Consider the following 26,633-nt stretch of genomic DNA (forward strand, 5'->3'; position numbering starts at 1 on the left):
ACAGTCTTTGCTTCCATTTACACAAAAACACATGGTGTTCCGTCTATGGCGGTAATACCAGAAGTGCTAAAACAGATTCAAAATGAATACGGTCCAGAGCCCGCTTTAACTCTTGGTATGAAATTACTGAAAGACTTCAAGCAGGTCTCGGCTATATTATTAGCCAATATAAATGGAGAAGCAGCATCTGTGGCGATTCGCCAGAAGTTGAAGGAAACAGATATAAAAGATCAGCCAGTTGAGCTTGCCAAAATCATAGAAAAATGCTATGAAGAATTAGGTAGAGACAGCTTGGGTGGAAAACCAGTAAAGCCCCAACTGCTCGAAAATCCTGAAAAACTATTTATTAAAAATTATTTAAACACTCCTAAAAAGAGCTGGGATGGAAATAAACAAACCACTCCCAAGGAAAAAGTTTTCCAGTGCAGCTGAAGGTCTCCTCGACGGAGGGAAAGAACTCCGACTCGAGAACACCAGTCTCCCCAGAGGGAGCCCTCTGAGAAAAGATATAACCATAGAAATAGGGATAATCTGAAAAAACCTGATAGATATCAAAGTATTGATACACGTCTCTCTCGATCTTTTTCGCAGAAATCGGAAAGAAGAGGACGGTCAGACCCAGGAGAGCACACCAAGTCCAAAGACAAGGAACCTGCTCAGAGTAAAAAATCTCAATTTCAAAAAAAGAAGGTAGCCAGTATTAGAGTAATCAACCATGCCGAGAATACTGAGGACACAGTTGAAAAACGGGGAGTGGGCATTGAAAATGTTGGACAGTGCAGCAGAAATCAGTATAGCCCGCAAGATCTTGATGAGTGATCTGGAGACAGTGGACACGAATGAATACATTCAGGTTGAAACTGCCGACACCAGACTTAGCGAGCCCCATAAAATATACAAAATAACATTGCGTATAGAGGGTGATAAGACTAGGAAAATAAGAGGTCTATTTTGGGATAAACTCTCAAAAGGCTATGATATTCTGTTAGCTGAAAAAGATTGGCCCCCAGAGTTTGTCAGGGAGTGCCCTCGTGGCGAAGAAATTATTATGCCTGCCTTCTCGAATCACATTCCGATTCACAACAAATATACTTATGCAAGGAAATGGGCAGTGGCCCAGGCACCGGCATTATATAAAAATCATGTAGGATGGGATGAGGACTCACCTCCTCACAAAATCCAGTTAAAAAGTGAACCAACTGCCCAACGGCAGTATCCCATTAAGCAAGAAGCTAAAAAACAAGTCAGGGAGATTTTAGATCAACTTGAATACCAGGGGGTGATTGATACATGCACCTCTCAAATGAACAATCCTTTGTTTCCTGTCTCCAAGCCAGACAATTCATATCGTCTAGTTTTGGACTACAGACACCGTAATGCATGTTGTAAAACATTTGCAGTACAAAACTCGCATAGTGCAGCCCTAATGAATAACATAGTTAGGAAAAAATATAAAACGACATTAGACATATCTAATGGTTTCTTTTGTCAAAACATTGCACCGGAAAGCAGATATTTGACCGCTTTCTCAGCATTTGGGTCGCAGAAAAAATTCTGTCGACTCCCACAGGGGTTCAAGAACAGCCCAGGACTATTCTCAGCTAGGGTAACAGAGTTACTACAAACATATGATGATGAGGCATTATCTTACGTAGATGATATCTATCTCACAGACGATGACTTGGATACTCACTTGAAAAGAGTGAACACCATTATACTTGGGTTTCGCAGCAGAGGGTTACAAATTCAACTTTAAAAAGTCTCGAATTGCCCATCTGACAGTACTATTCTTAGGGTACGAATTATCAAGTGAAGGAAAAAGCCTAGCGGACAACTTCTTAGAGAAGTGCGCTGTACTCCAAGCTCCAAAAACGCTGAAGAATTTACAATCCATACTAGGTTTTCTGAATTTCGGAAGAACATACATTCTAAATTACGCAGAGAGGGTTAAACCTCTCTACGAACTAATTAAACCTGATTTTAAACAAATCAATTGGACTCAAAAACACACAGAAATTTTGAGATCACTGCAAACAGACATGTTAGCTAAAACAAAATTAGATACACGTGACAACACACGCAATCTTGTAATCCGAGTCATCCCAGGAAGATGCGGATTCACATACTTAACCTCTAATGAGGGAGAAAAGGTACCTATTTCAATTAAAACTCACTTGTACACACAAGCAGAAAAAGCATTCAGTCACACAGAAAGAACTGTGAAAGCAGTGCAAATTGCATTAGCAAATGAACGAGAACTAGCACACGGCAAAACGATTAATATCCTCACAGCGGAATCCGCCTTCGAGGCGCTATTCAGCCCAATAAACCTGCCTACAGTGTCACTGGATCCGAAATGGATACAGTGTGTAGATTCTCTAGGAGCGGAAGATGTGAAATACTATTTCGCCCCGCAATTCGAAGAACTGAATGATTTAGAATATGAAGAAGAATATCCTCTGCCAATCGAACTTCTGCCTCTCCCACAATACGCCTGTATAATCTATACAGATAGATTTGTACAGCATTTCAACGTAGAGAGCAAATCCTACGATGCAGCCTGTGCAATTGTTAAAGGTCGTTGGCTGTGCGGTAAATTCAGACCGAAAGTAACAAAAACTGACTCATTGAGAAACTGTTCGGCTCGAAGAGCTGAAATTAGATGTTTAAAGATGGCGCTCGAAAATGCAGAATGTGAATTCCCGACACTTATCGTGTGCGATTTTCATTTTTGCGTCAACTCTTACAACAATAAATTGCAGAGGTGGATTGAAAACGATTACAAAGATGACACAGGTACCACAATAAAGCATAAAATGCTCTGGAAACAGGTAGCTCTTTTACAGAAAGAACTACAAAAGACTCATGTGATACACGCACAGAGTCTTCAACGTGATGGCGTTCACGTTGCAGGGAATTCATTGGCTAATACAGCCATAGCGGAAGCAACTAAACCGGCTTCTGTAGTCACAAAAAAGCGTACAGAAAAATACATAGACGGGGAAACCATGCTGGCAGTAAAAACGACCGTAAAAGGCGACTGTGCAGCACTGCCCGTGAACTATCCACTCAATTATGCATACATAATCGATGCAAACTCCGTTCCTTTTGCTCGAATCCCTGGAGTGGGGGATAGGGTGATTCCAAACATGAACAGGAGAATATTATTAATAGCAGACGCACACATGGGTGAAGGTCCAAGGCACATTCAGATGAGGGAATCTCTGACTGAATTGCAATCAGTATACTGGTGGCCGGGGATGAGCGTGCAACATCAGATATATGTAAAGAACTGTCCGGACTGTGACAGAGATCGCAGTACTGAACCGGTCCTGCCTGTTGCACAGTTACCATTTATAGAAAGGGTAATGATGTCTGCAAGCCATTCAGCGTCCTATTAATAGTTAAGACTAAAAACACTTAAATAATGTAGCCTCCAGCGCTCGGCTGACGCTAGAACTGTTATAAGAGAGATCTGCGAGTCTATATCGGCACATACGCAATTACCACGTTCCATTCTGACCAGGGTCCTGCTTTTAGCTCTCGAGCTTATAAGGAGGCCATGGCCAGCTTGGGAATTGGGTTGCGGTATTCTTGTCCGTCGCACCCCGAAGGGAATAGTGTGGTTGAAAGAAAAAACCGGGACATAAAGCGATCTATAACAGCGAAGGTATTAGGTTCAGGCGCTGGGTGGGTCAAACATCTAATAAGTGTCCAGACCAGTCTTAATAACTTGTCAAGAAATTCTCTAAAAGGTTTCAGCCCATACGAACTATTGTTCGGAATTAGAATGAACATTCAGGACCTCGATAGTCAGATATCAGTGGTACAAGAAAAAACAACAGACTTTGACATCAAAGATCGTTTGGCTGTTTTACAGGAACTGAATGAAACAAGAAAATCCTTAAGCAACATAAAGTTAAAACAACAGCCATCTACCACTGACGAGGCACCACAAGCAACAGCCCCAGCAAGGCCTGTCTGGATTCCAAAGATTGGGGATCTAGTCAGAGAAAAAATCGCGGTGAAGAAGGAACTTGGGCCTTCTTACAGAAAAGCAGTACCTGTCTTGGCAGTCACCGGAACAAGATCAGTTGTACTACCGCCCCTTGCTGGTAAAAAGGAGAACAGAGTCGTGTCCATCGACCTGGTAAAACCACAAGCATGTGGCCTATAATCAACAGTAGGCCCAGTGGACTCCCAAGGAACAACAAAATACCCAAACTTGCAACAATCCAAGAGGTTCAAACTGAAAGACTAATCACATTTGATCAGCCTGCCGTGCACAGAGAAGGACTATGCAATAATGCCATGGAACTCGTGCCTCTTGAGACACAGATTGAAACAGTTCGTCAAGAAACAACACCAGTCTAAAATAATGTGGCATCAGAAAATGCTACCGAAAGACAGATTGAAAGAACATTCCCAACAATTGACAGAATTGCCTCTGGTTATTTCATCAACTTCGACAACTTCTCTGAAGATCAAAACGACCCCGAAGTGATGCCAGAAACAAAAAAGACTTTTAAAGAAAAAGCAACGGAACTCTTTCATCAACTGAAGGAAATCTACCTTATTTCACCTTGGTTAGAGTTCTGGTTCGGTCTAGGTGTATTTTTCCTCCTGCTTTGGCTCATCATGGTACTTTGTTTGGGAAAATTCATTGAGGGAAAATATATTACAATGGACACAGCAAGTAAGAACATCAACCTAGTCCTGAAACCACACTGACCATCCCACGTGAAGAAAAGAGAACTGTCAACAGTAAATGTCACAGCCATTCCAATACCTGGTGGGGTAGTTTGGGAGAAAACTGACTATGAGATCTATGGTCCGGTCGAAATCCTGAAGTATCCTCATCAACTGAAGGTTTCCTTAAGTGATTTTGTAAAACCTAGTACATTCTCTGATGATTGGGACTTTAACAGTATTAATGGCATGATGTCTGATTTAGTAATGTCAGCTAGATTCACAGAACATGATTATTTACAAGGTTCATCTAGTTATGAGCAATTATTCTGCTACACACATTATGGCGATCATTACTTGCATAAATTTGCACAGCCTAGAAATATTTTTATGTATAATCAATGGGAACATTGTGCTACACCACCTAAAAGCAGTTCTAAAGCATTTTTTGAGAAATTCAAATACTTCTCAGGGTTCAACACCAGTGATGCAGAAACGTTTTATTACAAACTGTTAGATAAAACAGGAATGAAAACAATGCTGACAAATTCTAAATTGATATATTCAGAAGCATTTTATGAAAAAATGATGACATTTGGTTTTGATTATTGGAAAAATAACATTGAAACGAAAACCATTTGGGGTACAAAAGATTGGCAGGTACAAGGCCTTGAAGCACTATTCAGAACCTGCATGATACCAGAACAAATGATGTTTTTAAATGACACAATACACCAAACATCCTGTCTTGGCCTAGCTAAGATCAAAGACCTTAACAAACCGTATATTCCAAAGCCAATACCTGATAATGCAACAACAGATATTGAGATAGACGTATCACAAATTTTACATTTTAACAGAACACATCCTGATTGGAAAAAGTGGTTAATCTGGCCTACAGACACAAACAACTGTCAAGATAGATTCCTGAATAAAACACAGGGGTTAAAAATGACCAGACAAGACCCTAGATACTCCCAGAGACAACATCCAGGGATAGTAACAACATACAGTGTAGGGAAACTCTGCCTCGAATGGCTAGGAACATCCACACTGGCTGAAATTAAGCAACACTTGTCTTTACTAAAAGATGGTGCTGATTTGCGCAATTTCATTCTTGGACCACGCAAACAGCGTCAAAAGCGTTTCATAGCGACCAGTATCTATGCTGCGTACAACGAGGCTTGGAAAGTCACACAAATTGAAACAGCTGAAAAAATACGAGAAATTGATCGTATTCATTTGGAAAAATCACTTTCTGTAGTGGACAATGGGTTATTGACTCTGTCCTCCAGAATGTATTCGTTGGACAATATTGTATCTTCTGCCTTTGACATAATAGACAGAGACTTGCTAATATTACAGCATGGCCAATCTCAATTACGTTCTATTGTACAATTGGGCTGGACGCTGCAAAATCTTCGTTCAGGCTATGTGCCTTGGCGTTTAATCAAATCAGTTTGGCACAGAAAGGAGCAGACTATACAATCCTGAGCATCGAAAAACTTGAGAGATTACCATTGACAATGTCAGAGAGTCCTGTCATTGAATGGATAATACACGGAATTATCACAATTCCGATAACAACTTTCCGGTTTAAAAAATGCCTTGAATACATACCTACTGGCCAGTATGAACGATTGGGTAAAGGTTATGTAAAATCAGAATGGAAATTACCATACACACATTCTTGCTATAGTGACAGCGACAAAAATGTATTTCTTAGTGGTGAAAACTGTAAACATTCACTAAGCGGTATACTTTTGTGCCAGGGTATTAATTTACATGGAGCCTGTGAAGGTAATTCTAACAACCTTTCATGCCACCAGCTAGTCACACCTGCAACTCGGATAGAGCCCTTCTTTATGCAACTTGCAAACGGGAGTTACATTCTTAGAACGGATCACAGATGTTGTGGCCTTGTTCCAGGGAAAAGTTATCTAGTAAGCGTAACATCCATGGTCAAATGCTGTATGCAGGCATTGTTCCCTAGCGGGCATGTAGACACAGAGACTCCCTTCTGGCCTCGTCTGAAACTCTATTCTATACGAATTGATACTTTAAGCAAAATGAAGTCTGTGCTTTTACAGACAACAGTGCCCATAACGTCATCAAAATAGACGTATGATCTCCTAGTTGCAAGGACAGCTACGGAGGTTCATTAACTTTTATCAACAAATTGCCCCGTGCATTTCGTAGAAATGCTTAGCCAACTCCTTAACATGTCTAGTGCCACAGGCATCCCAGGCATATTTAAGACGATTTTTACGGGACTGCTAACACCATTTCAGGCAATTCTGGGAATCGTTCCAAATTTTGTCCACTCTGTTTTTGGCGGCATACCGTTATTTTTGGGACTTGTAGCAGGGATTTTATTTTTGACCCTCCTGCTTCGTTATGGCAAGCCAAAGCTCAGACATAGCTCCCATGGGAATGGAAGAGACAATCCTAGCAATGCGCTACCGGGAAAGAATAACTAATGTCCTTGGATTGGCCAGGCTGAGAGATCTAAACATGACCTGGTTCCTTTCATTCAGACCTATATGGCAGAACTGTATCTTACCGGTACTTCGATGTATGCTATGCGGAGATGAGTGCGTGTTGGACATCTGTCTTTCACTTCCATCAGCAGTACCAATGGACGTCGATACTTTGCTCAGTCCCATAACGGCTCACGCATTGTGTTGTCCCCAGCTGCTACCAATCCTGGTGACAGCATTCATTGAGACTCCTGTGCTACGACTAGGTGGTAACAGTGGAGCAAGTGACAAAAGCAACATCACCCAGGTACGACCTTCTGTGAGCATTGCTGATCCCGACTATGATGACAGCAATCATTCTCACACCTGCCAAGTTACAGCACTATCGAATTTGGTTGAACTGTCACCTGATTTTGTAGACCAATTCTTTGAGAGCCTGTCTGATATGATGTTCTCACCCGAACAGAAATAATAACTTTGGAGAAGCTTTCCGACACACAGCGTTCCCATGAACTCTGAATTCGGCCTTCAGTTTTGAACAACAAAAACTGCTAAAAGCGTTGGAACTCTATTCCCCGTTCAAGCATTAATTCTTTTGAATTGAACACTTTTTAATATTGACCCTTTTTTGGCACGAACAAATTCTTTGCTTAAAGTAAAAACTATTCTTAGAGAACAGAAGCTTCAACTTCTATTTCTAAACACATCTAGAGACATAACAACCTTACACCAGCCTCTAGCACATTTATTGCAATGCATTTATATGTGATGATTTATCTCGCCCTTCTTCTGTTTCAGAGATATTTCATGTGTAATTCTTTTTGCATAATCGTTCATTGATTTCATATGCAATAATTTTTGAATGATTTCTATGCTTCGAAAACATACAGTACCTAAATTTCGCGTATTATAATATACGCCTATTTCAAATGCATTTATGTATTTTGGGGTGGGCAATGTTACACATGCATCTTATTGTTCTAGTTTTAGTAATTTGATGGACATGAACCCGTGGAGTGGGTGTTGCGTGCTTATCTAGGATCCTGATCGATACTGTGACCTTATGCCCCTATTCGGCTATAAATCCATTTATTCCCTATATTGGCATAACCGTTCAAGTGCAATATTCAGTAACTCATCTCTGGCCTCACACGAACAGAGCCACATTCCAGAATAGCTTTCTCTGCCACTTCCTTTGCAACCAATTAGTGCAATGACAGAGCAGAAGTCACTATCTGAGATTCCTAGATTAACACTCTGAGTTCTTCAACAAGATAAAAACTCAGCAAACCTGGAAATCCCCGCTTGCTGTGTTTTGATTAGTAATAGAACTCTAATGAGCAACTGATAAGTGATCACTTCCTAGTGACATCTATATTGACGTCTTATGTCCAGCAAACTTACGTCAAACAAGGCACCTTTCAGGTATAAATATTACCAACGTTGCCTTAAGCAAACGCGGTCTGCTGCTGTTTACGCTGATGCCATCACTGATGCTAGCTGCCTCAATGCCATCGCTGCTATCTTCGCTACTGCTGAAGAAGCTGTCCTGCTGAAGATATCATAGCTGCTATCGCTACTGCTATCGCTGCTAACTAGCGAAAGATGGTGTGGTGAACCTAGGAGCTGAACAGCCGTCCCCCTGCAAGAGCCCAGCAGATGCAAGCTGCCCGCGGACGCTGTCCCCCCTCCTCCTCCTTGACGCGCTGAAGAGAGACGCTGTCTTTCTCCTGCCGAGAAATCCAGCTCCAGCGTTTCTGGTCTACCCTTGCGGGTGACTGGGATACCGAGTTTCCCTGAAGGAGATACCAGACCTCCATCATTCTATTCAGAGGTATGGTGTTGACTAAACCCTTAGTGAGAATTCTTGAAGCAAACCTTGGCAAAACCAACTTAACTTAAAGCTACTTACTTACTCCCCTCCCAAGTATTAGGCTTAGGTCAGGTACACTGGGGTAGGCGTAGTTAGAAGCACCAGTTGAGTATTTTAGCCTAAATGTATATATGAATGTATATATGTTTTATTACTTTTAAACCATTGTATGGCTAAGAAACCATATCAATGCTTTTACAGTATTATTTCGCAATACTTATCTTACTGTACGTACTTTTTATAATAACAAGTCTTGCAATTGTGGCAATTCATTTCTCTTGTACGAGAAGAAAGACTGTTCAATAAATGTTAACCTTTATTGACAAACGCCCGTCTCTCTATTCTCTACATATTGTGAAAGTAATCTGCACCAACCTGACTGAGTAAAATAACTGTCTATTGTTTCACACGACCCTAGAGATTGACTCTTGATCTGAGGAGCAAAGTTGTCATGTTGCACGGTTGTTGGAAAACTGAATCCCTTCTTGTCTGTGCCAGGGAAGCTGATCACTTCCTATTTCAGTCAAGAAAGTTTCCAGTGACCTCTGAGCTAGTTGGTAACAAACCCAATTAAGTTTAGCATAGTCAGTAGAGGCCTGGAAGATCCGCACTTCTACGTCGATACTACTGTTTATGGTATTCCAATGCGCAGGGCCTAGTGGGAAACTAGGAACTACACTACAATTGAATTGTGAGCCTTATGGTCTCTCTCTCTTGCCTCTTGAACTTGAACTCTTTATGGGTTCCTGCTAGCACTCATTTCACCCCATTCTTTAGAATAAGGATTATGCTTTCCTTTACCAAAAGTGATGTATTGCTTTATTTGATATGACTTGTTTCTAACCATATTTGTACCACCAATTTTGTAAACTGATTGATGCACTTTGGACTAACTGAATAAAAATAAAAATAGCTTTCTAAACATGTTAATGAAGAATAAACCTTACAACTAATCAAAACTCTCATTATTAAGTGAACTTAGAAATAGTATTGTGCTTCTGACATTTGTGATATATATCTCCTGATCTACTCATACACTGCGGCAAAGGTCTTTTTCAGAGAAGTGATTGAGAGCCGGGATCAACCCAGTTGGTGTGAGATTGAGATGGTAATCCCATTTTTTTTAAAAATTGATTCCCGCTCCAGCAACCCCAAATCATGAATTCGTTCCTGATTTCTTCAAAATAGAGTATGTCTTATGCTTCATTTTTCTAAGGTATCCGACACAGACTGTGTTTGACAGTGATAGGGCAATCACAGGACTCTTATTCCTTTCAAATTTCCTGAAAGGATGTGTAGTCAGACAGCTAGAGGACTACACAAGTAATAATGATTTCTGATGCAAATTTCAATCTGGATTTCCTTGTGGCCACAACACTGAAACCTCCATACTCAGTACTGTGGACATTAGTTTGTGTCTCTTTAACAAATTAAAACCCTGATTCCAGCTTCTCCTTAATTTGTTTGCAGCCTTTGATGCTATTGACAAATAAATTCAAGAAACAGAATGGATATTGAAAGAATAGTGAATAGTTCAGAACCTATATTTCTGACAGAATAAAACTCATCAAAACAAGAAAATCGTTCTTGAATCCTACCGAAGTACATTGTGGAGTACCACAGGTCTCCATCCTCATCACCAGCTCTTCAATGTATATGTAGAGTCATTAGCCAATAATTGAAATACATATTGTGTCTTCTTTTTACAAGATGCAGACAATGCTCAACTATATTTTAAAATCAAATGCTCTAACAGCCTCAAACCCTTACCTCCTCCCATAACAATGTTCAGAACCAATACAAAAATGAAACTAGCATGGAGCCCTCCAAGGACTAAGGGCCAGGTGTATGAAGTTTAGTGTCTGACAAAACCATATTGCAAAATTTTGCTATTCACAATTTGGTATTCGCAACACTAATGTACAAAAGTGGGTTTTACACTTTCTCTCGATTTCTTGTGGGTCATAAATAGATCTACCTAATGAATATGAATGAGAAAGGTCTCCGTTTGAGCCCCTTTGGAAACTGCAAATATCACAGGCCTGCTGGGGTTAAATGCTTTTAAATAAATCCATCTTTTTTTTTTAAAAAGCTGCCCATTTTCCTTAAAGGAAAACAGAATGCATTAAAAAATAGGAATTGTTTTTGTGTCCCTTTTTAAGAGTAGGTAGTGTTTTTTTTTGAATGACCTACCACCAACTTCAAGTTTACATTTTGGATTTGGCCTCATGGAGGTGGTGGTCTCTGAAGCCGGGGGGCCACATAGACCGCCTCCATATTGTTTATTTTAGCCCCGGGCAGTGGTGGTCTCTGAGGCTTCTTAAAGCCCTAGGAGGCAGCTTCATATGGCCCCCGTGGTGGTCCCCATGGCATAAAAATGCCCTGAAGGGGGGCCACGTGTGCCCCCCTCCATTCGTTTTATAAACTCTGCATCCCCCCAGGACCTGGCCTACCCAGGGTTTTCATTAAAAACAAGCACAAGAGAACATGCTTGATTTTTTTATGTTTGCCATGGATTTATGTTCAGCGGTTCTGGTTTAGTCGTGTCTAAAATTCCTTTGGTTATTCACATGGGAAACACACTTTTTTTGACCCGCTCCTTTTTCTCAGCCTACGCTTGACTTATCACCCCAAAACATTCCATGCACAACAAAAAGTACCAGCACACTTTTGTTGGAAAATTTCGTGCAGATTAGTCAATCATCCACAAAGATATAGGAAAGTAAAGAAACGTTTTTCCTTTGAAAACAATATATAAATATATAAATTACTACAGAGTGGTATTCACTTCTGTGCAGTTATTATTAGGACCTAGTTACCATAGCAAAAAGATTTTTGGGTTTGCTATTAACTATGATGGAGTTTGATGAATCTTCATGAAAATTTCCAATAAAAAGTTCAACCACCTCAGCGCCTTCCTTGAAAGTTTTGGGGTGATTCATCAATTAGGGGGCTGAGAAAAAGAGGGGTCTCTAAACGCGATTTCCCGAATCAATTTCCATAGAGAATTTTAGACATTACTACAAGCAAAATGGCTGAAGGGAAATAAACCAAAATCAGCAGAACGCTAGATCTTTAATCAGAAAGCATGCTTTTTGAGATGTGGTGCAAATCTATTCAGTACTTTTTGAGAAATTAAAGTTCAAAATGTAAAGCTGTCTGGACACTTGGGTTCGCCACACTATCGCAAAAGTCCAGCGGACACGCAACTTCAAATAATAGAGTGATCTGATTGGCCAAGGGGAATTTTTTCCCTCTGCCACCTTTGCTCCCAAAGGAGCAAGAAGCTCCTGCAAATCCTGTGCTATATTCTATGTACTATGATCTGCAAACCTCATTTAGTTATCTGTCTGCAGATGTCACAGTGTTTATGATGTCACTGCTTCATCCCAGTTTCAGAATAATATGTTTCAATGCTGTGGGCTACCTGTCTGGGCGATGGCCCTGATTGGCAGATGATGAGCTGTGTAGCTCTCTACAAATAAAATACTCTTCGAATTATATCCAGTTTCCTAACTTACTACAAAATTGGCGACAAGGCTTCTACACAGCAGAAACTGCGCATCAACATTGTGGACTACCTCACTTTCATCATCTGTTTTAAGTGTTGCATTCTCCATCATCGACTTACATCTACAATCAAAACTTATCTACCAGCCTCTATGTGGATCATTTTGGATTGGATTCATCAACTGCACCATTTCATGTGGTTTTATCATGCTAAGTCAACTTTATTTTTATCTATCTACTTTCTACTCGGGGAGTCTTTCATATGAGACTCTTTCTGCCAAATTCAATCTACTCCACTATCACTGCATTTTGTATGGTGTTTCTATTTTTAGAACAGGAAGAAGTACAAATCCTTATCTTCCGATTCTCCTTCCGGTGAGTGTCTTCCTTGAGCGGCTGTTGAAGTTTCTAGTTACAAGCTTCGGCACAGAGCTTTTTGTAACTTTGATGATAGATATTTGAATGTCATTATGTCAGCGATTCTATTTTTAATTTAAAAACTATTCATGTACTTATTTTAAAGATGTGTTGCGCAAGCAAATAAGTATCTAGTTTTAAAAATACACTGATTCTTGTGTTGTCAGTGAGCGCACGCCCTTTACCGTGAGGTCTGACTTGTATTTCCCTTGCGCATTCTCCCATTGTATTTCACCTGTTACATGTGCAGCAACTACCGCAAGCTCAAAGTGTTCTTTCTTGTGCATCCTACGTTACGTATAGCATTGCGTTTTGCCAACCACAAGCTGCCAACCACATGTGGATACTACGCATGTGTTTTGTTCTTTTAATAAAAAAAACAATTTTAAAGAGAGGAAGTGAAACGAAGAGTTTATCTTGCCAATCATTCTTGCCAACCATGATGTCATAATGCACTTCTTCTCAAGCCTTCAAGCCTGGAAACTTTTTGTTCTCAAGCCTTCAAGCCTGGAAATTCTTTGTTCTCTACATTCCATTTTAAAATATTGGCATTCCATGAGGTCATAGTGGTTTTATTTCTACAACTTTGAAAGCTCTACTCTGCTTCAATCCGTTGTACTATTTGGCACTACAGCAATACTTTTCTCAAACAAAACTATATTGCTTATTTTTTTTCTTAAACTGTTCAAAGGGAGATATTTGTGTTAACTTTCAATGTGGATTGTTGTTATTTGCACAATAACTCCTTATCTGTAACGTGGATTACAGTGATTCATGTGATTCACGCACTAACATTTCTTCAACGGATTACAGTGATTCGCACACTAACATTTATTCAACGTGAATTACGTGGATTACTTGGATTACAGTGATTCACACACTAACATTTGTTCAACGGGAATTGCTGTTATTCACACAAGTTTCTTTCCAGCAACATAGATTGCAGTAATTCTTCTATCAACATTTTATTTTTCAATGAAATTACAGTGATATACACTAAGGTTATTCTTACTAAAATGTTAAGTGTTCTTTACATTTTATTATTTTTATTTCCTTTTAACATAATGTCTAGTATGCAATCTATTAATGCTCCTCCTTCATTTCTGGAAACTCCAGGAGAACCAACAGTGAAATGGGATATTTGGTTTGATGCCTTCGAAACATATCTAGGTGCCATTGGAGCTTTAAGGTATCGTCCAGAAAGAAAAAAATGTCTGTTATTACATTCTCTTGGATTTGAGGGCAGGTACATTTTTAAGCATTTACCTGATCTGCCTGATAGTGGTGAGTTATTAGACGAGTATCAAAGTACAGTATCTAAATTGAAATTATGTTTTGATAAACATCCCAGTTTAATAGTCCTTAGACGTATGTTTTTCAAGAGGAAACAGGCAGAAAGTGAGGATGTTGATTCTTATTTTTCTGTCCTTAGAAGGTTAGCTTCGGTTTACCTTTTTGAAAACTTTACCGAACAGCTCATTCGTGATCAATTTGTTTGTCACTGTAAAGACAAACAAATTAGACAGAAATTACTTTCTATGGAAAATCCTTTACTTGACGTAACCATTAAGGTAGCAAAAAGCATTGAGACTTCACATATTTCTTTGCTTTGAATTCAATGTGCAACTACTGTAAAAACAAAATTGGGCATTTTGCTACTGTGTGTTTAAAAAAGAAATTTCAAAAGAAGACTGTAGCCTGTGTCTTAGAGTCTGATGATGATAACTCAGAGGGAGAAATTGTTTCTGTTGTACATGATCATACCACATCCTGTGACTCATCCATACCACGCACGGGAGATCCTTCTTCATGTGTTGATCCTATAGTTGAAATACTTGTTGGGGACAAAACACTCGATTTGTTAGTAGATTCTGGTGCCAGAATCACTATGATAACACAGAAATTATTTTTTGAGACATGGGTAGAGAGACCGTTATTCCCTCCTGATCGATCACCTGTTTTTTACGAAGGACGGAAAATTGAATTATTGGGGTTCTTTGAAGATTTCCTAGTGTTTAAAGGAAGGAGAATTAGAGGGAAAATGTATGTAGCTGTCAAAGGACTTAATGTACTAGGGTGGTTTCACCAGGGCCTGTTTGGTATGCAATTAAAAACTAGCACAAAAGAACAGGTCATGTTAGTCACCTGTGAAGAGGAAAGCAGCAAGTGGAAAAATGAATTTCCTTCAGTCTTTAATGAAGGGAAAAATTACTGGGTTTAAACATAAAATTATAGTCAAAGATGGAGCAGTCCCTATCAAGTATAAACTCAGAAGTGTACCTTTTAGTATCAGGGAGGATCTCAATAAAGAACTTTCATCTTTATGTGAGAAGGGCATTATTGAACCTACAGATTGTTCCCTTTGGTTGTCGCCTCTTGTTGACGCTCGGAAACGGGATGGCAAATTGAGAGTATGTCTGGACCTCAGATCTCTTAGCAAAGAGATCTGGGTTGATTCGCATCCTTTACCAAAGATCATGGATCTATTCAGCAGCATTAACGACGCTGAAGTTTTTTCAAAATTAGATTTGGCTAGCGCCTACCATCAAATAGAACTTCATCCTGATTCTCGCCCTTTAACAGCATTTGTATCCCCTCTTGGAACCTTTTGTTACAAGAGGATGCCGTTCGGATTAGCTTCCGCTGCATCAGTGTTCCAGAGGGTTATGCAAAACATGTTGAGAGGTGTAGGAGGTGTCCTTGTGTTTCAGGAGGGAAACAACCTTTACAACGCAACTTTTACACCGCACTACCATTACAACGAAACTTTTACAATGCAACATCCATTACAACGCATGCATTTACAACGCAACCATTACAACGCATGACATTACAACGCACTACAACACAGACCACTACAACGCATGCCATTACAACTCAGTCATTACAACGCATACCATTACAACGCATAGCATTACAAGACATAGTACCCTTACACTATCCAACACTTACCCTACTGTTGCACCCCTGGAGTTAGAATAGTAATTTTTACCACTACACTATCCAACACTTACCCTACTTTTGCACACCCTGGAGTTAGAATAGTAATTTTTACCCCTACAATATCCAATACTTACCTTACATGCAATGTAATGTAATGTTATGCGTTGTAATGGTATGCGTTGTAAATGTAGTAGGCGTTGTAGTAGAATGCGTTGTAAAAGGTAGAATTTGTTGTAATGGCATGCGTTGTAATGGTATGCGTTGTAATGGATGTTGCGGTGTAAAAATTGTGTTGTAAAGGTAGGCGTTGTAAAAGTATGCGTTGTAACGTCATACATCTGTTTCAAGATGATGTTATTATTTAAGCTAAAGATGACGACACACATGATGCCATTCTCAGAAATGTTCTACATATCTTTAAAAAAAATGGTGTTGTGCTAAAAACTGAAAAATTTAGATTTTCTTGCAAAGAAATAGAATACCTTGGTCATCTCTTATCCCATGAAGGAATCAAACCAAGACAGGGTCTTATAGATGCTATTATGAATGCTTCTGTACCCAAAGACAAAACTGGTGAAAATTTGCTTTTGGGTTTGTTGGAATATTATTCAAGGTTTGTTCCATATTATGCATCAATAGTCAGACCCATTAGTAACCTTCTAAAGAGTTCAACAACGTTTCTATGGTCCCCAGATTGTTATCGTGCCTTTGTAGAAGTTAAGAGTTCTTTAAAGACAAGTGATGCCCTTACTCCTTTTGATCCAGATTTACCATGCTGCATAACAGTAGATGCTAGTTAGGTTGGTTTAGGAGCAATCCTCACGCAGCAATGTGGTAATCATGAGAACACAGTAGCGTTTGCCTCTCGGGTTCTCAGAAGCGCTGAAATTCAGTATTATGTAATAGAGAAAGAACTACTAGCTTGCTTGTGGGCTATTGACAAATATCGTCCATATGTTTGGGGAAGACATTTCAATTTAGTCATAGATCATAAACCCCTTGTTTCAATATTGTCTTCTGGTCCAAGCAAATATTGTACACCTAGAATAACCAGAATGGTTAGAAAACTTTTACAATATAAATTTGAGGTTACACATATTGCTGGGGGCAAGAACACAAGGGCGGATTTTCTTTCTCGTTTTCCTCAGAGTGGTGATTTCAGTGAAGGGACCAGTTTTCAAGATTTGAATGAGGAGGATGATGAAGATTGCTTTGTAGCATCTTTAGATATCTCTGTCTTAGCAGTTGGTTCAGAAGAAGATTGCAGATCTCCAAAAAGTTAGAATGTTTGTTAAAAATAGTTGTCCGAAAGAGAAATCTTTGTCCTTTGAACTTCAACCGTACTGGAAAATTGATTCTGAGATATCGATAGAAGATGGCTTGCTCATGAGATGTGACAAGTTGATTCCACCTCATTCTCTTAGATCTACCATTATGAAAGAGTCTCATGAAGGACATGTGGGGATTTCCCTTACCATACGGCGGGTCCGCCAAGATTTTTGGTGGCCCAATATGGATAATGAGATTAGAACAGCAATTGAAAATTGACCGGTGTGTTGTTCGTCTGAGGAAACACTCAAAATTTCTACCTCACCTTTATCTCCTTTTGATTGTCCATCTGGTCCATGGATCAAAGTAGTTATTGATATCATGGGTCCATGTGAGATTTTACCTGTGGGGATGAGGATCATCATTGTTCTGATGGATTATATATCTAAATGGCCTGAAATTAAGGTGGTGAGAGAGGCCAGTTCTTCTAGTGTCATCAAATGTTTTAAGGATGTATTTTTGAGGGAAGAATTTCCTCAATTTCTTGTCTCTGATAATGGGACCCAATTTTTGAGTGATGAATTTCAATCTTTTCCTAGGTTGAGCGGGATTAAACACCATAAAAGCTCATTATATCACCCATAAACTAATCGCCTTGTGGAGAGGATGAACAGGGTCATAGGTGAGTGTGTCAAGTGGGCTGTCAAAGGTAGACATGATGTTTTAGCTTCACTCGAAAGTATGTTATGGTTCTACAGAACCACACCCCATTCATCCACTAAGATTTGTCCTTTTGAGATTCTAAGAGGAAGGAAGGCTGATACCAGTTTTCGACCTGGATGGATGTGTAAATGGTTATATTCACTAATTAATGTGGAATCACTTATGGAAACTGCAAAAAACAATTTTGATAATGCGCAATGTAAGGAAGAAACGTGGTTTGATAAAAAAAAAGGTGTCAAGATGGTTTCTTTGTGTGCAGGTGATTTTGTTCGAATCAAGAATCATGTGTACACTAAGAAAGGGAAATCCAAATTTGGTGAACCTGTCAAGGTTATGAGAGTGTGCAATAATGCTGTTCAAGTAGATGGCGGTTGTTGGTGGAATCTATCAAAATTGGTCAAAACTAGATCTTGTTCTTTTTTTAATGATTCTAGTTCAAATGGACAAGATGAGTTGTCTTCTTCTCTTGGACAGTGGAGGACAGAGGACAGTGGAGGACAGAGGAGCTCTAGAATTTCTACCACTCCTCGCAGGTTTAGTGATTAATGTTTTATTCTTATATATTATGTTATGATCGTTTTGTTTATTTGGGTTGATGAAAAGGAGGTATTGCAATGTTATACAAAAATGTTATACAACCTTATTTAGTTACCTTTTTGAACATTGTGTATTTAATGCTTAACTTCTGTGTTTATTTATGTTATGATTATTTTGTTCATTTCGGTTGAAGAAAAGGAGGTATGTTATATACTATGTACTTTGATCTGCAAACCTCTTTTAGTTATCTGTCTGCAGATGTCACAGTGTTTATGATGTCACTGCTTTTTCCCAGTTTCAGAATGTTATGTTTCAATGCTGTGGGCTAACTGTCTGGGAGATTGACCTGACTGGCAGATGATGAGCTCTGTAGATCTCTACAAATAAACTACTCTTCAAATTATATCCAGTTTCCTAACTTACTACATCCCGCCCGAGCTCTTTCTCTGATTGGCTGTCCGCAGCTTGAAGAGAAATGTTGCAGCCGTCATTAAAGGACACAGGACTCCAATATATCATTCCAAGGGGCATATCTACAAGTACGGCGATAAATAAACAAAAAATACGCGCTTAGTGCCTTGTTATTTATCGCCGTCTATCGCTCGAATTTCTCGCCCTAGTAACGCGTTATTAACAACACATTATTCTAGGACGATAAAAATTCCAGAGATAGCAGGAAAATGACCATTTTGAAGGGAAGATCGTTGGTTTTCCACCGATGTTCCCTGCAAAATGGCGATAGCTTTGCTGATACGACCCACAGGGTCGTATCAGCATAATCCGCCCCAATTTCAGGGATAGGTAAGTCTGCATTTTAGCAGACGTTTGTTAATGGAGAAAAAAGTAGTTTTCTCCAAAAACTAGTGTGTGCTAAAATCCTGTGGGCTGCCTTGTAAATATCGCGATGTGAACATCAACTATATTTGCAAGTAGGCCATCCGGTGTACGCCCACTTTGCATCTCATTAGAAATGCAAAGGGAGGCGTTGGGAAAAAAGGTGCTAACATGCGATTAGGCATATTAGCACCCTCTTGTAAATAGGGTGTTAGTTTTATCTCCGCTTCTTTGGGTTTTTGAGCCAAAAAAGCAGAGATAAAGCCCTTGGACATATGCCCCCATGTCTCTCTCTCAGTACCCTAGTACTTCTATCCCTGCCAACACTCTAGTCCGGATAGCAGCATGTGCACTCTAGTACCTTTACTCTGAGTTATAGCCCAAAACTTCTGAATACTGTGTATAGTATTCAGTGTATTAGGCTATGAGTGCCACTCTTAGCCTAATACTAAATCTTCGTATCATAGTCTGCCTATAGAGTAGAACTTCTCTCTCTATCTATAGCCTAGTACTAGTGTCCCTACCTTCACCCTATTACCACTCCTCTGTTTATGCCCTAACACTTCCCCTGTCTATACCTAATACCTCTATGCCTACATATGCTCTATTGCAGCAACAACTACTACCATACCCTAATGCCACTAAGCATGCACTAGTACTTCTGACCCTACATGCACAGTTCTACCTATAAAAGGTTATCTTAATACATACACATAAACATAAACTAGTACCTGTACACTGACCTCTCTACCCAGACCTATAACCGAACACTTCTATCTCTACCAATTCTCAAGTATCTATATTGCTAGCTATACTTAATTATCTCTATGTGAACATTAATGTTAATAAAATTTGTAAAAGCACACGAATACCCGGAGGTGTCTTGGCACTGGAGACACAGTAAGCATGCACAGCATCTAGTCCTGAAACAGCCAGGTCTTTAACTTTCTCCTAAAACTGACTAGGGAGTTAGCATTTCTAAGTTCCATTGGAAGGGAATTCTAAAGCTTAGAGGTGCCATAATGGAAACTACGGCCGCCCCAATGTGAGGTACGGATTCTAGGAACTATAAGAAGTCTAGCCCCTGCAGACCGAAGATGTCAGGTCGGTTGGTACCATACAAAAAGGTTCTGGAGAAAAGGGGGGCCTGTTGATTCAAAGCTTTATAGGTGAGACACAGTGCCTTGAAATTAATATGCTGAGGTACAGGGAGCCAGTGCGAATTGTGAATTTCTTTCGATACCGATTTGTCCCTGGGGATATTGAGCAGTAGACGTGCTGCTGTGTTTTGGACCATCTGAAGCTGCCCTTCTCCCCCATTCTGTTCACCATGTTCTCCTTATCTGTTTTCTTGTGGCATTTATCTATCTCATGTAGCCTCTTTTTCCTTTTTCTTATGTTAAAATCCTACAAATGTTTTGGTGAAATTAGCTTTCTTTGTTTTGAAAATTTACCAGCATTGGATTGTCAGACTGATGTTCTCAATTTGTTTTCTCTCCAACATGAGGTAGACCTTTCTTACCTGGGGAATTAAAAATGTAATTGTACTTTATTTGATGTTGGCATTTTCCATTATAGTACTCCTGCCTCATGTACCATATTAGCTAAGCACCAACCATTAAGCAGATTTACTTTATATTGATTGAAAAATGTGAACTTCGTTTAATTTGATAAATTTACCGTTCTTGTTTATATATTTTCATATTGCCACCTATGGTAAGAATCCAACAAGGCTATGTACTGTTGAAGCTGACATGCTGGAATGCATAGCCACATGGATAAAAGATACTCTCAAGAATGCCGCTGGTACTACTATACCAATTTATGAATACTAGTGAATGCAAAAGAAATCAGCACTAACGTGTACAAAACCTCAAAGGTTAGACTAACGTATTTTAGAGCTGGTGTCCGCCAAACCACTCTTAATTGTTAATGGCATGCACAATTATAGTTCCTCTGTGCGTGTCAAGACACTGCAGCTCTGGAAATAGATGGACTCAGCAGAAAGTGATCTTGCTGTCCTGCCTCTGGTTGTTATTATGAACCAGGAAGAGGTCAAATAGAGGTGTGGCTATTATGCTTAAGAGTCTCTCATATTGACAGTAACTGTATTTTAATTTTTTTAACTATTTATTCGTCCAAAGGTCAGCCTCTCGACAGATCCTACAGAGCAGCGGTCATGCATGTAACAATTGTAATTGTCATTATGTGTGAGGAAGGAACATCATTGTTGGAAAACTGACAATAAATGTGTGCGTGTCAGCATGTGTCTGTGCGTGCGCGGGTGTGTGCGCGCATATGTGTGCCGACCATGCAAGTAAGTAAAAGATGTAGGAGATGACGTGTGAGATATTTAGATAGCAGATTTCAAAAAGAATTTGGGAGAAAAGGGTCAGTGACAGTCAGACTACAGATGAAAGGGTGAAAGGGTCTGGGGGAGTGCGGAGTAATTGAGGCACTTCACATGCCACACACCCTTCCTCAGACGTTCTAATATTCAAGTCACAGTCGAATATGCTCAGAATTATTCAATTGTATGTATTTTCCACAAAATCATTGATATTTCTCATTAATGTGATACTGCTAACAAGCACAAAGCTAATAAGTCTGGCTTGTTTTAGGCATATTTTATTGTTGCGCGATATGTCTGGATGCAGTACAGGGAAATTCGGGAGACACTCAGACACTGGTCATTGCTTTCATTTACTTGGAAGAAACTGGTACTGGAAATATCACACATTTGACTGTTAGACTGCCACTCGAGCGCCTACTGAAACCCTAGAAATATCACACTTAAGCAATCTAAAATCTTGGCATGTATGAGAAATCATGAATTTATTGTTATTCCGCGGTTGAAAGTTCTGGTGTATCCGGGAGCAAAGCCACTTATTGACGTCATATGTCAGAGCAACAAGATTTTAGTTTACTCTAAGACTTTGACAGCAGAAAAGATTTTTAAATTAGTGAAAGCTAATAACTTAACATACCACTAGATGTCACAAACGTTCCACGAATACACACAATATAGTTTGAAAAACGTGTAGGCTACTTCAAACAGTTTTCTCTTTCCAGAATACTGCAGAGCCTAGTGTTCTCCGTAAAAGGCACATTGCAATTGCCTTTGGCCTTGACAGTGAATATTCTTCTTTGGGTTTATTATGGTCAAAAGTCTTGTTCAATTAACGGCAGCTCTCAATAATAACAATATTAACTCGTTTTGTATAGCCAGTCGCGGCCGGCATGACTCGCGGGTATGGTGCGGGGGGAAGGATGGGGGGCCGGTCGCGCGGGGAGGAGGTCGCCGGGGGGGTTTAATCTAAAAAAACATTTAAACTTACCTTTGCCTCTGGTCCAGCGGCGCGTCTCCTCTCTCTGCGCCTTACAGGAAGCAGCCTCCCTCTCCGCCCCTAAGCCAATCACAACACTGCAATGGCACCGTTGTGATTGGTTAGGACGCCAACCCCAAAGGCGTCTATGGGGAGGCCATTTTCTCTATGTAGGCTGCATGCAGCCTGCATAGATAAAAGGCAGAATGTACATGACTGGTTTGGTCGGCAGGGCCGGACTGGGAACAGAAACCGGCCCTGGCACACTGCTCAGCCAGCCCCCCATGGGGTGAGGGGGAGTGCAGCAAAGCAGTTTGCGAGGGCCGGTTTCGGCCGATTTTGTTACTGGGGGCCGATATTGCCGACCCCCGGTAACAAAAAAACGGCACCCCAGGGGTCCAAAATCGGCCCCCACCCTAGCGGCCCACCGGGGAAACACCCGGTGCCCGCTATGGCCAGTCCGGCCCTGTTGGTCGGCCCCATGACCGATCAAACAATTAGCACCCACAACAGTGGGCAAGCCACTCTTCCCCTGCCTGGAGCACGAACGCCTACCAGCCCGCCCCAACCAAATCCTGCCTTCTGCTTTCTCGCAGTGTGAGAAGCAGAAACATAAAATGGTACAACAAACTACAACCAACAATTCAAAATGAACTCACCTGCATTAAGGATATCTGTGCAGAACTCGCCTCATTCGCCTCAATGTCCACCAACAGGATCACTCTCTTGGAGACTCCTCGGCACCCCAGAAAGGAACTGGCCTGGCATCGGTGGACCGGTGATCAGATGCTCTACCGATCGTGCTGTGAGACTTGCTGAGAGTCTCATCTCATCTGCCTCGCCGTCTTCAAGCAGATTCACAGAGCCCCGGTGAGGTTTGTTGCTTCTTCACCCTGGGCATAGTCCTGTTTTGTGCGGACTCCAGCGACTACCGATTGCTGACTACCGATTGTGCTGTGAGTCTCATCTCTTCTGCCTCGCCGTCTTCAAGCAGGTTCATGGAGCCCCAGTGAGATTTGTGGCTTCTTCATCCTGGGCATAGGCCAGCTTTTGGTGTTGACTCTGGCGTAGGGGTCGGGGCTTGTTATGCGCTGGTGTGCCATGCAGCCTACAACCAACCAGCCTCATAACTCAGCAAGATGGCCAGGTAGACGTGTTTTGCCTCGGATCCCGGTCCGCGCAACACTCCTGTGCTCTTAAGCACACTAAACATCTCTAAACTGAGCACATGAAACTCCTACCTGATGCGGAGCAAGTAGAGTGAGAACGGGTGTGTCGCGGCAGGGAACAGACACCCTGGTGGGCTGTGCCGAGGTCTGGGAGCACGGCTTAGGAGCAGCGCAAAATGGCAGCCATCATTCAAAAAGAGATGAGGGGCCATTAGGCAACGGACGACAACTCCGCTTGGTCTGAGCGGACCAGGGGAGCCCACCCCCACCCTTACAAGTGACCAGCACTGGTAACGGGAGCGCAGCAAGTCGCTTTGACCTGAGTGTACTGGGCCTGGACTGTGGAGGGCTGCGGCGGAGGCCCACCATGAGGGACGTCACCCTCCTAATGACCGGTGAGCGGGGGGCTTTAAATCGGCCCACGATGATTCAAAGAGTGGTGGGGCGCCCCTGCACGTTGAGAGATCGGTTTGCTCCTGGGTATAGGTGGCATTATGGGGACTTGCCTGACATGCCTGACCTGAGCATGGTGGCCAGAAGCTCTTTCACAACCCTAATCCTGGCGCTACTCATCCAGATCCAGGCATGTCCCCACTCAAGGCCCCCCTCGAGCAAAAGATTAAAATGGATACCGGCTGTTTCTAACTCCAAAGGCAGAATCCTTTGTCTGACCCCAAGATGGCTGCCACAGTTTTCCCTACCACCAGACTCCGACCAGACCTTGATCACATCTCCCATCGGCCTGTATGGTAGCCCCAGCTCCTTCTCTGGTTTGTTTTTACTCCCTACCACCTACTTCTTTTACCTCTATCCTCATAGCCTATGTATCTATACAAAACTGTTTTTCAGAAACGTTGAGACCAGAGCAACATGGCTGATTCCCGGTAGAGTTGCTAGACCGTCACCTACCCAGCCAAACATTGGACACAGTTCTTTCTCGTCTCCCTGCTATGGCTCGTTTCTCCTCTCATTTCCCACAAATTCTCTCAACCTCATTGTTTGTTTACTGTACCTTACTATGCTATTGTAACTGATGTAATTTGTAACGCAATGTTCATCTGGTATAGCGCTCTGATACCTCCGGGTCTAGCAAGTGTTATATATACCTTTTTAGATGTACCTTGTAATGCAATGATCCTCTGCTTAAGCGCTCTGATACCTCCGGGTCTAGCCAAGGCTATGTAACCTTATTAAATCAAATAAACTAAAAACTTGTTTACCTGAATGCTGAGACCTGAGAAACAAGGCTGATGCCCGGTGGAGCTGCTAGACAGCTGGACAGTTAATGAGGAGATTGGTCCTGGTTTCCCCCTTGACCTTCACCGACCCAGCCAGACATTGGGCACAGTTCCTCCTCGTCTCTCCGCTATTATTCCTTCCTCCCCTCCCTCCTACGAGTTCTTGAAACATTGTTTTAAGTGTACTGTACCTTACTATGCTCTTCTATCTGATGTAACTTTTAACGCAACAATCCTAAATGTGAAGCGCTATGATACCCTCTTGGGTCAAGTTTGCGCTATAAAAAACTTTATAAATAAAAAATAGATAAATAAAATAAATAACTATATAATACCATTTTATGTTTCTGATTCTCGCACTGCAAGAAAGCAGTGGGGCAACCCTCCTCCTCCCATGTGGAGGAGCTGTCCCTGTATATAGCAGGTATTACCGTGCCCTTGATTTTGCCATGGGCTTCCAATACTTAGGTCATTAGAAGAGTATTCAATTTACCAAGATTGGAATGGACAAAAAAGACATCATTTTGCTTCTTGCAAAGTGAGCTAAAAAATGATGATGGATTCAACCCAGATCTGTGACTAGGGGTGAGTGTCTGAAAAGTTTCAGCACTCCGTCCATCATCTCCTTGTGTTTGCTTTGTTCGCTTTAAGTTGGCAGGGTATGCGGAGACATGGGTCCCTTGGTCACTTTGCCATTGGATTCCAGCTAGCCTGGCTGATGAAGGGTGTTACCCAGAAACCGGTCCCAGGATGCTTGTTTCCGGTTCAGGGAAGACATGGCTTGGCAGTTTGGGCTGGACTGTACCCATGAGGCATAGGGTCAAGACTGATTCTGATAGCTGGGTCTGAACTGAGGTGGCTGAGTGAGCTGAAGAATGATGATGGATTCAACCCAGATCTGTGACTGGAGGTGAGTGTCTGAAAATTTCAGCGCTCCGTCCATCATCTCCTTGTGTTTCCTTACCACAAACAGCATATCACACAAAAGCCTCTCGTGAGGTCAGGGGCGTAGCTCGGGGGGCTGTGGGGGCGGTCCGCCCCGGGCGGCCCTGTGTTTGGGGCAGCAGCCCGCGCGGCGCTGGTGGCCCATTGCAACGTCCTTTATGGTTTATTTGGGAACACATGTGGATTGTTGGGGCCACTGCGGCGGGCCACCTGTGCTGCGAGCTTGGCCCTGGTTGAGTTGCAGGCGCACCGCCACCTGCTGCTTGCGGCTGCCACCTGCACCTAGCATATGCCTGTGACGTTTTACGAGCGTCTGTCGGCTTTCGCTCGCGCCGGGCGGTGGCGTCTGGGTTCTGGTGTGCACGCCACCTGTGGGGTGGGGCGCAGGAGACCGTAGTGGGAATGCGTGGCGGCGTGTGTGAGATGCAGGTGGGGAGTGAGGGAGACTGGGTCAGACACGAGTGGGAGGACACGTAGGTAGAGCAGGCTTGAGGCAGGGGCAGCAGGCTCGGTTCTGGACTGTGGCCCGGGTGCAGGTGCAAGGGCTTGGCGAGGGGGAGAGATCCTCTTTGGCGCCGGGTGATGTGTGCACACTGTCCTACTGAAGCAGTGACTTGACCTCTGTCCAGCTAAAAGATCTCTTTGGAAGATTTAGGTCTGCATCTGCCTGGCAATGGACA

Source organism: Lissotriton vulgaris, chromosome 5 (genome assembly GCF_964263255.1).
Source record: "Lissotriton vulgaris chromosome 5, aLisVul1.2, whole genome shotgun sequence".
Lineage (NCBI taxonomy): Eukaryota > Metazoa > Chordata > Amphibia > Caudata > Salamandridae > Lissotriton > Lissotriton vulgaris.